This window comes from Mus caroli, unplaced genomic scaffold (genome assembly GCF_978045245.1).
Source record: "Mus caroli unplaced genomic scaffold, Mus_caroli_1 scaffold_7, whole genome shotgun sequence".
In the NCBI taxonomy this organism is placed as follows: domain Eukaryota; kingdom Metazoa; phylum Chordata; class Mammalia; order Rodentia; family Muridae; genus Mus; species Mus caroli.
The window spans coordinates 984,780-999,494 of NW_028227262.1; the positions used below are offsets into that span (position 1 = coordinate 984,780).

The window sequence follows — 14,715 nt, forward strand, 5'->3', positions numbered from 1 at the left end:
TCTCTGTTACTGTCCAGTGCACCTGGGATCTCTCTGTTACTGTCCAGTGCACCTGGGATCTCTCTGTTACTGTCCAGTGCACCTGGGATCTCTCTGTTACTGTCCAGTGCACCTGGGATCTCTCTGTTACTGTCCAGTGCACCTGGGATCTCTCTGTTACTGCCCAGTGCACCTGGGATCTCTCTGTTACTGTCCAGTGCACCTGGGATCTCTCTGTTACTGTCCAGTGCACCTGGGATCTCTCTGTTACTGTCCAGTGCACCTGGGATCTCTCTGTTACTGTCCAGTGCACCTGGGATCTCTCTGTTACTGTCCAGTGCACCTGGGATCTCTCTGTTACTGTCCAGTGCACCTGGGATCTCTCTGTTACTGTCCAGTGCACCTGGGATCTCTCTGTTACTGCCCAGTGCACCTGGGATCTCTCTGTTACTGTCCAGTGCACCTGGGATCTCTCTGTTACTGCCCAGTGCACCTGGAATCTCTCTGTTACTGTCCAGTGCACCTGGGATCTCTCTGTTACTGTCCAGTGCACCTGGGATCTCTCTGTTACTGTCCAGTGCACCTGGGATCTCTCTGTTACTGTCCAGTGCACCTGGGATCTCTCTGTTACTGTCCAGTGCACCTGGGATCTCTCTGTTACTGTCCAGTGCACCTGGGATCTCTCTGTTACTGTCCAGTGCACCTGGGATCTCTCTGTTACTGTCCAGTGCACCTGGGATCTCTCTGTTACTGTCCAGTGCACCTGGGATCTCTCTGTTACTTCCCGGCTCACCTGGGATCTCTCTGTTACTGCACCTGGGATCTCTCTCTTACCATACCTGGGATTTCTAGTTGGTGTGGTTTCCATCCATCTCTATTTGTCCTCCTTCATAATTTTGTTCAACGCAAAGGACTCTATTGCAACACAAACAGCATTGCTACTGTTTCTTCATGACTCATTGCAACTTGACAATCCACATCAGTTACAGTTTTCTTATTCATCAATATAATTTGGTAATTTGTATTTTTACATTATCAAGTCCCTGAGTTCTATTTCTTCTTAAAAAAAAACTCCCAGCAATTTTTATCCTGCATATTGTTAAACTTGATAAAAACCAATTAGTTGACTAATTTCATAAAAGAAATACTTATCAAAAAGATCATCTTAGTACTTGAAATAACACATTTATAAATAAATTCATGGTTATTGTGGAGTTATAGCACAAACAATAGCTTAGGGCTGGTAGAGTGCTAAGCCTTCATTCTCTTGATATTTTCAGTGGAAAGAAGGTGAATGAATGCAGGCTTTATGACTAAGGAAAAAGCTATAATGGACAAAACAATGGATGGAATGTTCCTGAGCCATGTGGAAAATTAACATACTTGTTTGGAAAGCATAGGTCAACTGTGTACTTGCTTAAAACCCCTCTGTACACAGCGAAGGCAAAAGAAAAATCCATGACACACGTAGTGATCATTATTCTGTTTCTGTTTTTTATTAGCCTTTGTAATAAGTGAAACTTCTATAAATCATGATATTATTTTATTATCTGACTTTGTTCAAGTAAATGGAAATAATTTAGCCATAAAATTGGTATTAGATTTAGAGAGTTTCACTGTGTTTTCTTTTGGTAATTGGAATACAAGGAACAATACTCTATGCAGTTATGTAGATTTAAGGAGTTGCCTAGTTTCATTTTTTTATTTTAAGAACTTAAGTTTTTCCCTTGATGTTTACCATTATGTTTGAGTATGCCCTTTGTGTGTGTGTTTGTGTGTGTGTGTGTGTGTGTATGCATTCATGTATGTGAGTGTGTATTGGCCAACTTTCCCTTCCTGTCACAAACACCTGGAATAGTTAAATTTAAAGAGAAAAGATTTATCTGTGTTTATTATTTCAGAGGTATATCCATAATTGATTGTCATCATTTTAAGCCTATGAGAAGGCAGCCCCATCATGGTGGACATCTGTGTAGAGTGGAACCATCTTTCTCATGGAATGGAAGAGAAAGGAACTCCTAAAGGAGTGTGCCCTTGGTGAACTAGGACCTCCCACCAGACTGTACCTCCCAACAGTGCCAACTTAGAAGCCAAGCTGTGAACACATGGGCCTTTGGGGGAAACTAATTAGAGGCCAGATCAATGTGTGTGCCAGAATGTTACTCCATCTCCAGGAGATCTGTCACCCTCTTCTGGTTTCTGTGAATACCTACACACATATGACACACATACACACGAGTAAAGATAAAATCTCAAAGGAGAAGTCTTTCTTGACTCACAGTTTCATGAGGGGGGAGGCTTGGTGACAGGTACCTGGAGCAGGAAGCCAAGAGATCACATCTCAGCTACACACACACATCAGAGAGTGAAAACTGTAAGTGAGGTGAAACTTTAAACTCTCAAAGCCTGCCCCAATGATGTACTTCTAGCAAGGCTGCTATCCTAAAAGTCCCATAACCTCCTGACACATCGGCACAAAGTCAGGACCAAGTATTTAAACACATGAGCCTTCGTGGGACATTTCTCATTCAACCACCAATCTTTTCCTGCCACAATGGACTGTGAGTATTCAAACCATGAATCAAAAGAGAATGTTCCCTCCTTAAGTTGCCTCTTGTCAGGTAGGTATTTGGTCATAGCCATGAGAGAGGCAGGGAGTATACCACTGTTTGTCAGAGCCCCACAGTGATACTGAGCTGCTACCTGGAGGGCATGTGTGTGGTTGGGTTAGAGTATTCCACAGTTAGTATACTGTAGAGACTGCAGATTACAGGTTAGAGGAGCCTATACTTAGTGTGCTGTAGAGTACAGGCTTTGGGATAGAAAGTGGAGAGGAGTAGAGGAAACACCTGGAAGACAAACAAGACACCCAGAAAATCCAGATCTGGTGTCCTGCCTACACGTGGTCAGTCCCATCTTACAGGAAGATAGGGTAACAGACGGTTCTCCAGGCTCCACATGGAAAGAGGGAATGTGATGTTCCACATGACTCTGAAGATAGGCAAACACTAACTCAGAGGAAGAAGAGCCAGGGGGATTTATCAGAAGCATTCCTGAATTTTGAAGGAAGTGTTTTCCTGATGAGAAAATTAGGTACTGACAGCTCTATTTGGTATGAACGGTTTCACAGAATAGCAGCTTCAGACAACTTTGATGGGTTCTGCTCTGATGGAGCAGGTGAACAACCACAGAGCTCTGTCACCAAGCGGGTAAGGATGAAACAATAACTTCCTCACAAAGGTTCTTCCAGCCCATTAGAGAAGAGCAACAACTCCTTGTTTCAAAGTTGTAATTTAGCAGTTATCCACTTGTAGGAGCTCAGCTGTAGCATCACTCAGTCCTGTCCCAAAGACCTCCCTTCCCATCCTTCACCCAGTGCCAACTCCAACCAGGAGCAGACATTTTAAAATTGAACAATAGGTGCCCATGTGTGAGCCCTCTGCTGTAGCAAGTGGTAAATGCCCCTGGTAGGTTTCAGATGTTGGATAGGAACACTAGGCAGAAAGGGCAGTGAGTGAAACCCATCATCTGAGGAGAATGGAGTGTATTTGCAAACAGTTCAGTATTTAGGGTTAAGTGTGCTAAATATTGTAAACATATTGCCTGCATGCAAATAAAAATTATTTTTAACTTTTTCCAAGCTTATGTAATTAATTAAGAAAAAGAAAAACATAAATAAAAATTATGTTATGAAATAACCCAAAAGTTAAAATAGCTTTATCTAGATTTTCTGTTTGTAAAATTAAGCCTGGTTTATAGATATCTAATTCTAATTTTTGTGGGTTGGGTGGAATTGTGGCTTGGTAAATATGTGTCCATAAGAAGTGTGTGTGTGTGTGTGTGTGTGTGTGTGTGTGTGTGTGTGTGTAGTACCATTAATTGACCTTTGGTGTAGTTTACAACCTGTTGGTATTATGGTGAGCTATGAGTCTTGAAGAAAGCAAGGGCACAACAGGGGGTCCTTTTATAGAGGTTGTAGGAAAGTCACTTAACCAAGTCCCAAAAGCTGAACACAATTAAATTCATAATTTAAATATTTAAATTAATAATTTATGTAAACACATATCAATGAAGAAGCTTATTATTGGTATCTTACTCTTTTGAAACCCCCTTCCCCGTTTAAGTCATCACAGTAAAAAATGACATTGAGATAATAATTGCTAAAACAAGAGAATTCACTTTATGTAAGCCATCAGGGCAAGCTCTTTACACATGATTTAATTCCTCTGGGACCTGGTAAGGTAGACGTTTTAAAGGATTTGTAGGAAGATTTGAGAGTTTAGAGAATTTTCTTAGAGTCACCCTGCTAGGAAGCAGAAGGCCCAGAATAGTGAGGTGTCCCTGAGAACTGGTGTTGCTGGGTTGGAAGAAGTGGAACTGGTGTGAGGCAGAGCTTGACAGCCTTCTGGTATGTGAGCATCTCTAAGCATGGTGTTTACAATGGCAGTTCACATGTCCTTGTTAGGTAGCTAGATGGAGATTAGGAGCCCCAGAGAGCTTAGAGGATGGACCCCCTCCCTAATGAAATGTACTTCTGGCCTTGGGCATTCTTATCTGCTCCAAAGATGAGAACATTACATCCTGTTATCTCCTCCTGTAAGAGTTAATCCAGCTGAGGGCTGTCATTCACCTAGCTTGAAGTCCATCCCTGGGGAAGCTGATTTACTTAAAGCCATGCTAAGGAGAGAGGAGGAAACGTTATCTCCTTAATGAGATAATGTACTTACCCTTCCCAGAAACCCCTCCCGGGGGGGGGGGGGCAGTTACTTGCTGGGTTTTCCGTCTTGTAAAACAACAGTTTGACTGATTTCCAGAGTGACCCAGAAAAGCACAACTTTTGCTTTTCCTTCCTTTATTCGCCTTTTCTTCCTGATGAGGCTGAGCATGCTTCCCCTGACTCTCTTCTTTCCTCTGAAATCCCTCCCTTCTGCTGTTCAGCTACTTGTCTGCCATGTAGCTGCTCACTGACTCCCCCCACCCCTGCACCCCCCTTCCCCACTCTGCTTTTCAAAGTCTTGTCTCTTCCTCTTTCCTCTATCTTTCCTGGCTACTGCCAAGACTGAGACAGCTGGTCTGCCTGGCGTTTCTCTCAAACGCTAAAAAAAAATTGCTCTTGAGAGTCTTACTAAGTCTGTTTTAAAATTCTTTTGCAAATGAGATTATGTTTCCCAATCCCTGCAAAGAAAAAAAAATAACTCAGATTTCCCCTGTAACATATACACACAATTTGGGGGGTCCCCAAAGTTTTTAGAAATATCCTGATATGGTCTCAGAGTCTGCTTTCCTGTCAACTGTGACTGTACTGCTCTGCGTGGATGAAACAAGGTTCTAGGGCTATAGAAGGGAGGTCGGTGCAGGCTCAGAAGAGGAGACTCCATGCCTTAGAATGTCCAGTTTGTACCAACACTCCTTTGATGTTGGTCATGAGCAGTGGACAGTGCTTAGGATGCATCTAATCTGCAAACACTGCACCCTCCAATCCTCACCTTATCACTGTTTCTGTTGCAGTTTCCCTGGGCATGTCTATTTAGCAGGTTGCAGGGAGGAAACTTACCTTGCTCAGCCTCCTTATTCCCTCCTGCTGGGCTCAGATGCCCACCCTGGAACCTGTGACTGACAAAGTCACCATGCTACCAGCTGCGTCCTTTCGAATTCTAGGCATTTCTGGCATCCCCTTGATTCTTATGCCCTGTCACAGCTGAGTAGGTCACTGGGCCTAGAAGCAGAGCCTGATGCTCACGGTGACATGTGCTGCCATTTACTTTGTGACTTGGAATTTTAACCCCAAATTTTATTATAAAGACTCCTCTAGCATCTTGACAAAGCACCCCACCCCCCTCTCTTAAAGGGCTACTACAATTAGACTAACCCATGCCATGTGTGACTGGTCAGTTCTGAAAACTCTTAATTCTCAAAGTGCTCTGTTAATAGTTGTGAGGCTCTATAGAGACTGATAAATCATCTTATGATTAAGCCTCCCAAAGGATTACTCTGATGGTCGCCTGGATCAGTAAGCATTTAAAGCTCTGTTTCTGCAACCCATGGATTTGCATCTGTTGTTTGTTTGTTGTTGTTGTTTTTTTAAATAAAATCTCAATTGTTTGGTTTAGCCAGATGCTGGGGTGAAAGCCTGATAGCTCAGAGAAGCAGAGAAAACACACAACTGGCCTTCCTTCATAGCTCATGTCCCAAAAGGAAGCTCTCCTCCACGAGTCTCAAAACGTCTCAAACTGAATGTCCTTCCCTTCTACTTCCTGTGTGCCTCTCTACCCATCCTCCTGACTTCCTTTTACTCTCTGTTTGATTTTTCCCATGTTTACTTCCTGTCAACTGGTTGCTTGCTCTACCTCTTAACCTATGGTTGACTTTGTTTAATGCTGTTTACAATTAACAGAAAGCTCTTTGATTAAAGGTATGTGCTAGGGCTGAGTCATGAAACTAGGCACAGATGGAATTACAGGTGAGTCTGATTTGTCTTGAGTGGGTGCTGGGAACCAACAGTAAATAATGCAACATCAGGGGTCCCAGTGTGTTCAAATATACTGCAACATGCATCTACATTGCAAACCACAGGTTTGCATGTACTGATCAGTATAGATGGGTATTGATGGTTCTGTGCTGGTTCCCGTCCTTTCTTTCTTTCTCTCTCTCTCTCTCTCTCTCTCTCTCTCTCTCTCTCTTTCTTTCTTTCTTTTTATCATGCCTGGTATAAATAAGCTCTACAACACATTATTCTGGCTGCTCAACTCCCATGTATGGGATGTAACAAGATTTTCTTGCTGTATTTTGACCTTTTCTTTTTAATTTAATTGCATTTGACAATGCTCAGCATTGCAATGTTATAGCCGTGCTAGCCCAGTAGAACTTCCCAGAAGACCACAGAGAAGGTGGCGTGATGTCATGTACCATGCTTATGAATGGCATTAGCTCTATTATTATTATTATTATTATTATTATTATTATTATTATTATTATTGGTTTTTCGAGACAGGTTTTCTCTGTATAGCCCTGGCTATCCTGGAACTCACTTTGTAGACCAGGCTGGCCTCGAACTCAGAAATCTGCCTGCCTCTGCCTCCCAAGTGCTGGGATTAAAGGTGTGCGCCACCACACCTGGCTTGGCATTAGCTCTTAACTTTACTCAAGGCTAGTTGTGAGTCATGAAGATCTTTGGACACAGTAATCTTTTACTTTCCAAGTAGAAACAATGATTCCTATACTCTTCTTGATTTCTGTGTTGGGTACTTTGAACAGGAATGAAACTTTTAGGATTGTTAAGGACTTGAGGTACAAGGGTACCAGAAATTGTTATAAAGCTGATGAGGGATGTTAAAGGGTTAATGATTAAAAGAAAGAAAGAAAGAAAGAAAGAAAGAAAGAAAGGAAGGAAAGAAAGAAAGGGAACCAGCACAGAGAGACCCATCAATACCCATCTATACTGATCAGTACATGCAAACCTGTGGTTTGCAATGTAGATTCATGTTGCAGTATATTTGACCACACTGGGACCCCTGAGAGAAAGTCAATATGAGAAACAGCTGGTCTGACTCTGTCCACTCTCCGTCTTGGATGAGTAACCTGAAGACCCATAGGAATCCAGGAAGCTTGTCTTCAGGTTTTCTTAGCTGATGGGCTCTTTGTAACTCACAGAGCTGCTATTATATTTATATGTCCTGTCGGCCCCTGATAAAGCTTTTTGGTTAATTGCTTTTGAATTAACCCAAGCATCTACTGAACAGGCAGAGACGAGAAATCTGGGGTGATTACTCATAATAGAGTGTTTGTTTCTCCCCTTTTAGCCCACCCTTCTTTTGCTCCACCCATGTTCCCCGGCAGCCCTAGCATTCAGGCATTGGCAGCTGCAGCCTGGTAGACTTGAGTGATGTTTCCTGATACACACAAGGTGCTCTTCTGTAGTAGAGTCAGGGGAACCAAAACATAGCGTTTGGGCTTCCTCTTTATTTCTCCCAGCACTTGACAGCTTGGTCGGTCTGTGGGCTCTGAGCTATGTTGGGACATCTTAGTTCCTATAAATGGTATAGGGTATAATGAGGCTTGTGTCTTTCTGCTGGACAGCCTGGTATATTTGCACTCATAACTCTTTCTTGGAGATATCATTTGTATGTTTGAAAACATGAATGCATTTTGAATTTGAATATTTATTTTAAAAAATTGAGCCCTTATATTTTGCTTGTTACCTCTAAAATCTGTCTTGGTGTATTTCAGAAAACTTAAAATATACAGGGATAAAATCTTTTTATAATAAAATTAATATATTTAAAAAGGGTTTATCTTATTTTTAATTATGTGTATGTAAATGCCCATGGAAGCCAAGGTGTCATATCCCCGGAGCTGGATGTTCACAGGTGACTCTGAGCTGTCTGAAGGGGGTGCTGGGAACCACATTAAGGTCTTCAGCAAGAGCAGAACAGGCTCTTAAACCCCAAGACCTTTCTCCATCCCAGTGACTATCTTTTAAACAAAGTATGAAACTTGGACTTAGTGGCAGAGTGCTTGCCTAGTATGTACAAGGCCTTGAATTGTGAGTCTTGGCATGGAAATAAAATATACAACTGCCTATCACAGAGTACCCAAATAGTTAAGATTAGGAGCAAAGTCATCATTTTATAACATCTTGACTTTTATCTGAGTGTGGTATCTTTAATAAAATAACTAACTTTTAAGTATTAAATGTATAAGAAAACCCTTGATAAATTTTACAGGGTTTGGAATGGATTCAACAAATACCTCTGCACTGTATTCCACCCAATTCTGTTTCTTTCTCAAAAATACCATTATCTTAAAATTTATATTTAGTGTCCTCTTTTTATTTATGATTTTAATATGTATGCTTGTGACCCTAAGGATGTATTGTGATCTTTGAATGCATTGAAATTTAACTTGACTGAAAAGCTGTTCTGTTAATACTTTAAGTTACCTTTTCACTCACCTTTCTGTTTTTGATGTTGGTCTGGGGCCTTTGGTTTGTCCAAAACCAAATGGCCATTTTCATTATAAGATCACACATTAAATATACACTGTGCTATAACCATGGGGTAGACACCTGGTTGTTTGTTACAGGTAGTCCTGCTGTGGACTTCTCTGTGCCTATTGCTGGAGAGCTGCAAGGCTTCTAGTGACTGGTTCTAGGATTGACATCTCTGGGTCATAAGTCAAGGCACTGTGATGGTTTGTACATGCTTGGCCCAGGGAATGGTACTATTAGGAGGTATAGCTTTGTTGGAGTAGGAGTGTCACTGTGGGCGTGGGCTTTAATACCTTGTTCCTAGCTGCCTGGAAGCCAGTTTTCTGCTAGCTGCCTTTGGAAAAGGAGGTGGAACTCTCAGCTCCTCCAGCCCCATGTATGCCTGGACACTGCCATGCTCCTACCTTGATGATAATGGACTGAACCTCTGAACCTGTAAACCAGCCCCAATTAAATGTTGTTCTTACAAGAGTTGCCTTGGTCATGGTGTCTGTTCACAACAGTAAAACCCAAACTAAGACAGGCACCCATTAGCAATACCAAACAAATTTGGATTTCTTTGATTTATGTGTACTTTCCAAAATACCACCTCAGTATTATATTTTGTGATTGAGTCATATTCTTGGTGCTGTCAGACTTCAAAATTCTGGCCAACCTGAGGGGCATGGAATGGTGGTACATCACTGCAGGTTTGGTTGTTTTTCTATGAATCCTAAAGAGATGTTTCATGATATGCTATTGGTCACTCGAGTTGTCTCTTCACTACAATTCATGTTTTAATTCTTTGTTCATTTTTTTCTTGTTAGTGGGTTGTTCTATTTATGTATGTACCTCCTGGGCTGTTCCTGTCTACAGATATATTTGTGTATTGCTCTTTTCTTTGCGGGTGGCAGAAAAATATTCAAAATTTATTTTCAGACAGACAGCATCAGCAGGTAAAATTATACCGCAGCTTACACATTCATTCACAGGGTGTGAGAAAACCATAGCTGGCATGTTCTCTGCAACAACATCTACTTTACAGGGCAAATGGGTGACCAGTCAAGCCAGACAAGGCTTTATCACAGGGTTCACTTGCAATCCCAGAAGGAAAGGCATGACCTGCCAGAACCCAAAACAACAAAGAGTTGAATCCTAAAACCAGGTGTAACAACCAAGACTTTGGTTGATAGTCTTCATCCACATTTCAGCAACCCACTCTCTACCTAGAAGCTGGAGTAATAAGTCTCTCTTTCCTCCTTAAACCATAAGAGCTGTTATAACAACTGTTCAAAATTATTACGTGTACACAAATAATAATAATAATAATGATAATGATAAATATAGACCAACCATGAAGACATCTTGAACATCCAGCTCTTCTCAGCAGTACATTGACTCTTAGGTTTAAGACCTGGAAATACTTTGGTGGTCACAAAATAACAAAAATAGAAACTCTTTCTTCCCTCCCTCTCTCCTTTCTACCTTCTCTCCCTTCCTTCCTCCCCCTCCCTTCCTCCATCCCTTCCTTCTTTTTTCTTTACAAAACTAAAAATAAATGAGTCAGATAAATTCAAGCCCTCATTTCCAAGACTTCCCTGTCCTAACTTTGTAGCTTTCATAATAGCTTGCTCGATCTTGCTCTCCCTCTCCCTCTCCCTCTCCCTCTCCCTCTCCCTCTCCCTCTCCCTCTCCCTCTCCCTCTCCCTCTCCCTCTCCCTCTCCCTCTCCCTCTCCCTCTCCCTCTCCCTCTCCCTCTCCCTCTCCCTCTCCCTCTCCCTCTCCCTCTCCCTCTCCCTCTCCCTCTCCCTCTCCCTCTCCCTCTCCCTCTCCCTCTCCCTCTCCCTCTCCCTCTCCCTCTCCCTCTCCCTCTCCCTCTCCCTCTCCCTCTCTCTCCCCTCTCTCTCCCCTCTCTCTCCCCTCTCTCTCCCCCCTCTCTCTATTTCTCTCTCTCTCTGTTTGTGTGTGTGTGTGTATGTAAATCTCCAGGACTTGGGATAAGGAAATTGAAACAATAACAACAGCAGAAAGATGACATGGAGCTGTGATGGGAAGTTGGCCCATTTGGAAGTCTCTCTCTAAGAAGGAACATGGAGTTCTTCCATGCAGCAGGCACTGAAGAGCCATATGAAATGGGCATTCTGATGCCTGCCACTGTAGGGTTTGTGGGAAATGTGGGAAGCAGCAGGATAAGCCCTGGGCTCCGTAGGGAGCAGGGTTCATTTGTGGAGGCCATCCTACCAAAGGCTCTAAGGTTGAAGGAACTGGGCTAATTGGAACACCTTAGTTTCTGAGGTTTCGTTTTCTTTCCTTAAAAAAAAAAAATCATGTTAAAACACATTAAACCTAAACCAACCAACCAAAGAAAACCAGAAGGTGAATACAGTGCATAAACTGGTTCTGTGTACACAGATGTCCATTTACCCACATGAAGTGACCATGGAAGTATACAGCACGTCCACAACCCAGCCCCCCATTCTGGTAAGTATTGCCTTTTCTACTGTGGTCCAAGAGTCCCAACCACTTCACTCTGAAACAGTTGACAGACTTTGGGAACAGCTATAGCTTTTTCTAAGTAACAAAGCTGTTTTTCAAATCCTGTTTCTTTTCAAAATTCAAACAAAACAAAACAAAACAAAACAAAACAAAACAAAACAAAACAACAAAACCAACCAACCAAACAAAAGAACTTGTCTGTTCTGGCTTTTTTTTTTCCTTCAATTTTCCTCCTTTGTGTTTTCTTTTTTGGGGAAGCAGCATAGCAACAATTGTGACTGTAGGACCCCAAGAAACACCATTTGCATATCAGGAAGAGAAAACACAGGAGAGGGATTAAGAAAAACTGGAAAACTAAAACATAAAGCAGAAGTTCTGGAATCTTACTCATCTCTCTTCCTCCTTGGCTGACGGAAATCTTGTTTTCTTCCAGGAAGTGAGGGAGCGGTGTTCGGCCACCCAGTGGGGAACACTTGGCTTTTCCACATTCTGGTTCACGTGCCATCTAGCTTGGAAAATGTGGCATTGCTTACCACAAAGCTGTCCCCCAGCGATACAGGCAGGGTGGGGATGCCTCTACTTTGGATCACAGAATTGTCCTTGGTGAGATTGCCATTGAGATCATTGATGGACTGGTTCCATGAGGCAGAGTCCAGCCCACCACGGGGACAGGAGTTCCTTGGGAAGCATTTAAGGAATATTCTCTTTCTCTTCGCACCCAGTGCAGCCGTGATATTCTCTATGACCAACTTCCTGCCCTGGCAGATGGAGTTATTGTTCACCCAGCAGTGAAGGTTCCACTGCATATTGCAAAGGCTTTTCTCTAGTATGTGTCTACGTGTAGGTTGGAACGACCCTGGCAGATGAATTCTTTTCATACCCTGTGCAGCGATGGCATGTAGACATGGCTGTACTTCTAGCAAAGGTGTCACGCCTGGGGTCATGGTGGTGGATCCCACAAAGGTGCCATAAACTTCAACTTTGACATAGGTGGCATGAGCTGTTACATGTCCAGGAGAGGTTTGTTTGATACTCTTGCTTGTAGAGGATGAACCCATCCTTGGCCTTGACATCCAACATGGAGGCAGAGATGTTTGAGGCTTCCCTTTTCTCTTCTTGGATGGGTCAGTGCCACAGAGGAACAGAGGATTCCAAAGAAGTACAGAGCTCAGGGTTTGAGGTAGCAGGGTGCTTGAGAGACCACACATGAAGTTGGGGAGAATCCAAGCCCCATAAGGCTTCAAGGTGAAGGGTGTAGGCCCCAAGCACAGCGAGCTGGCTTGAAGGGGACATTGGCTGACTTAGCCTGGCTTATTTCAAGGCATCTAGAGACAGACTAGGCTTGAGCCTTTCTAGCTGAGTAGAGCCACTGCCGCAAGTGTCTGCTGGAATAGGCAGCAGAGCACTATTTAAGTCATCAGAGTCTCACCAACCACTCTAAAGTGGTGTGCGTGCATGTTCACCAGGAGTGGGATTTGTTATATGAGCTGGATCATTTAGAGGTGCTGCTGCTGCTGCTGCTGCTGCTGCTGCTGCTGCTGCAGCTGCAGACACAGGATCTGCTTCCAGACCCATGGGATGCTGTGGACATCCACACAGGTGCTGCCAGGGCATCTATGCTCTGCTGGTTCACTGCCACATTGGTACCACAGAGTGCCTCTAGAGATCACATTAGTTTTGGCTACTTTGTCTTTGGGTAAGTAGCTTATTTACTGAGGTGTGGCTGTCAGGGAAGCCTCAGTCTTTAAGCAAAGGATGAACTCCGTGCTCAGCTTTTCCTTCAAGACCCCTGAGCCCCTACTGTCTCCTGATGGCTGTCCTTGCTGCTTTGGCTGGCTGGCTGGCTGGCTGGCTGGCTGGCTGGCTGGCTGGCTGGTGGCTCAGGCTGGTTCTTCAGACAATGAAGAATTGTCTGAAGGCTTCTCACTGACATTCATGATGAGGACAGGAGAGTGCTCATTACAACTTTTCTTGTTTTCCATGAACTCAGACGGACTCAAGACAGCACAGCACTTTTCTCAGATGTGAGTCTCCTGCCGGCCACTTAACTATGGCTATGTCCTCTGTCACTTCATCAGCATTCCCTGGGGAGTTCCTTGAGTACCTGGTTTTCTGTGGTTGCTCACCCTAACCTCCCTCCAAATTGATGTACTGTGGCTTTGCCTGCTTGTGCCTAGACATGGTGTGTCCATCAGGGTGTTGGGAAGAGCCCTGGTGACTTGCCCCCTCTCTGCCACCAATCCCTGTTGTTGGGAAACTTTACCCCTATTTTGTAAAATGTGCATTCCCAGTCATTTGCTCTTTTCTATCCTTATCTCTGGGTCATTCCTATGGCCTGAAATTGTGACTGAAACACAACCTCAGAAAAGGTCTATGTTTGGAGACAGCTTTTTTTATCCTTATTTATTCCTACACGTTAGTGATTGTCTTAGTCAGGGTTTCTATTCCTGCACAAACATCATGACCAAGAAACAAGTTGGAGAGGAAAGGGTTTATTCAGCTTACAATTCCATACTGCTGTTCATCACCAAGGAATTCAGGACTGGAACTCAAGCAGGTTAGGAAGCAGGAGCTGATGCAGAGGCCATGGAGGGATGTTCCTTACTGGCTTGCTTCCCCTGGCTTGCTCAGCCTGCTCTCTTATAGAACCCAAGACTGCCAGCCCAGAGATGGTCCCACCCACAGGGGCCTTTCCCCCTTGATCACTAATTGAGAAAATGTCCCACAGCTAGATCTCATGGAGGTACTTCCCCAACTGAAGCTCCTTTCTCTGTGATAACCCCAGCCTGTGTCAAGTTGACACATAAAACCAGCCAGTACAGTGATATAAAATGGATTTTATTGTGATACTTTCATATATGTATATAATGCATTTTGGTTATAGTCACTCTTCCTTATCCTCTCCTATCCAATAAATACTTTAACTGATCCATTTCTCTTTCCAGATTTTGTTACCATTGTCTTCCTCCTCCTCCTCCTACTCCTCCTCCTCCTCCTCCTCCCCTTCCCTTCTCCATCACCCTCCTCCTCTTTCTTCCGTAATGAGCTTCATTTACAGGAGCATGCATGCGAGGTTATTTATAGGGTCCTGAGCATTTTACTAGTGCCTACACCACTGGTACAAAAGGAGACAGTCTCTATAAAGAGGTTATTAAACTAAAATGAAGCCAGTAGAGTGGTCCTTACCCAGTGGGGCTGGTCTCAGTAGAGTGGGTCCTTAACCAGTGTGACTGATCTCTTTATATGCAGAGGGGATTTGGAAACAGGGAATGAGG

At 43.4% G+C, this 14,715-nt stretch overlaps 2 pseudogenes; both read right to left on the reverse strand.

Moving 5' to 3' along the window:
- Positions 1–7,824: 7,824 nt before the first annotated feature.
- On the reverse strand, positions 7,825–12,498 carry LOC110295838 (sal-like protein 4; annotated as a pseudogene).
- On the reverse strand, positions 12,497–13,621 carry LOC147003762 (sal-like protein 4 pseudogene; annotated as a pseudogene).
- Positions 13,622–14,715: the final 1,094 nt, after the last annotated feature.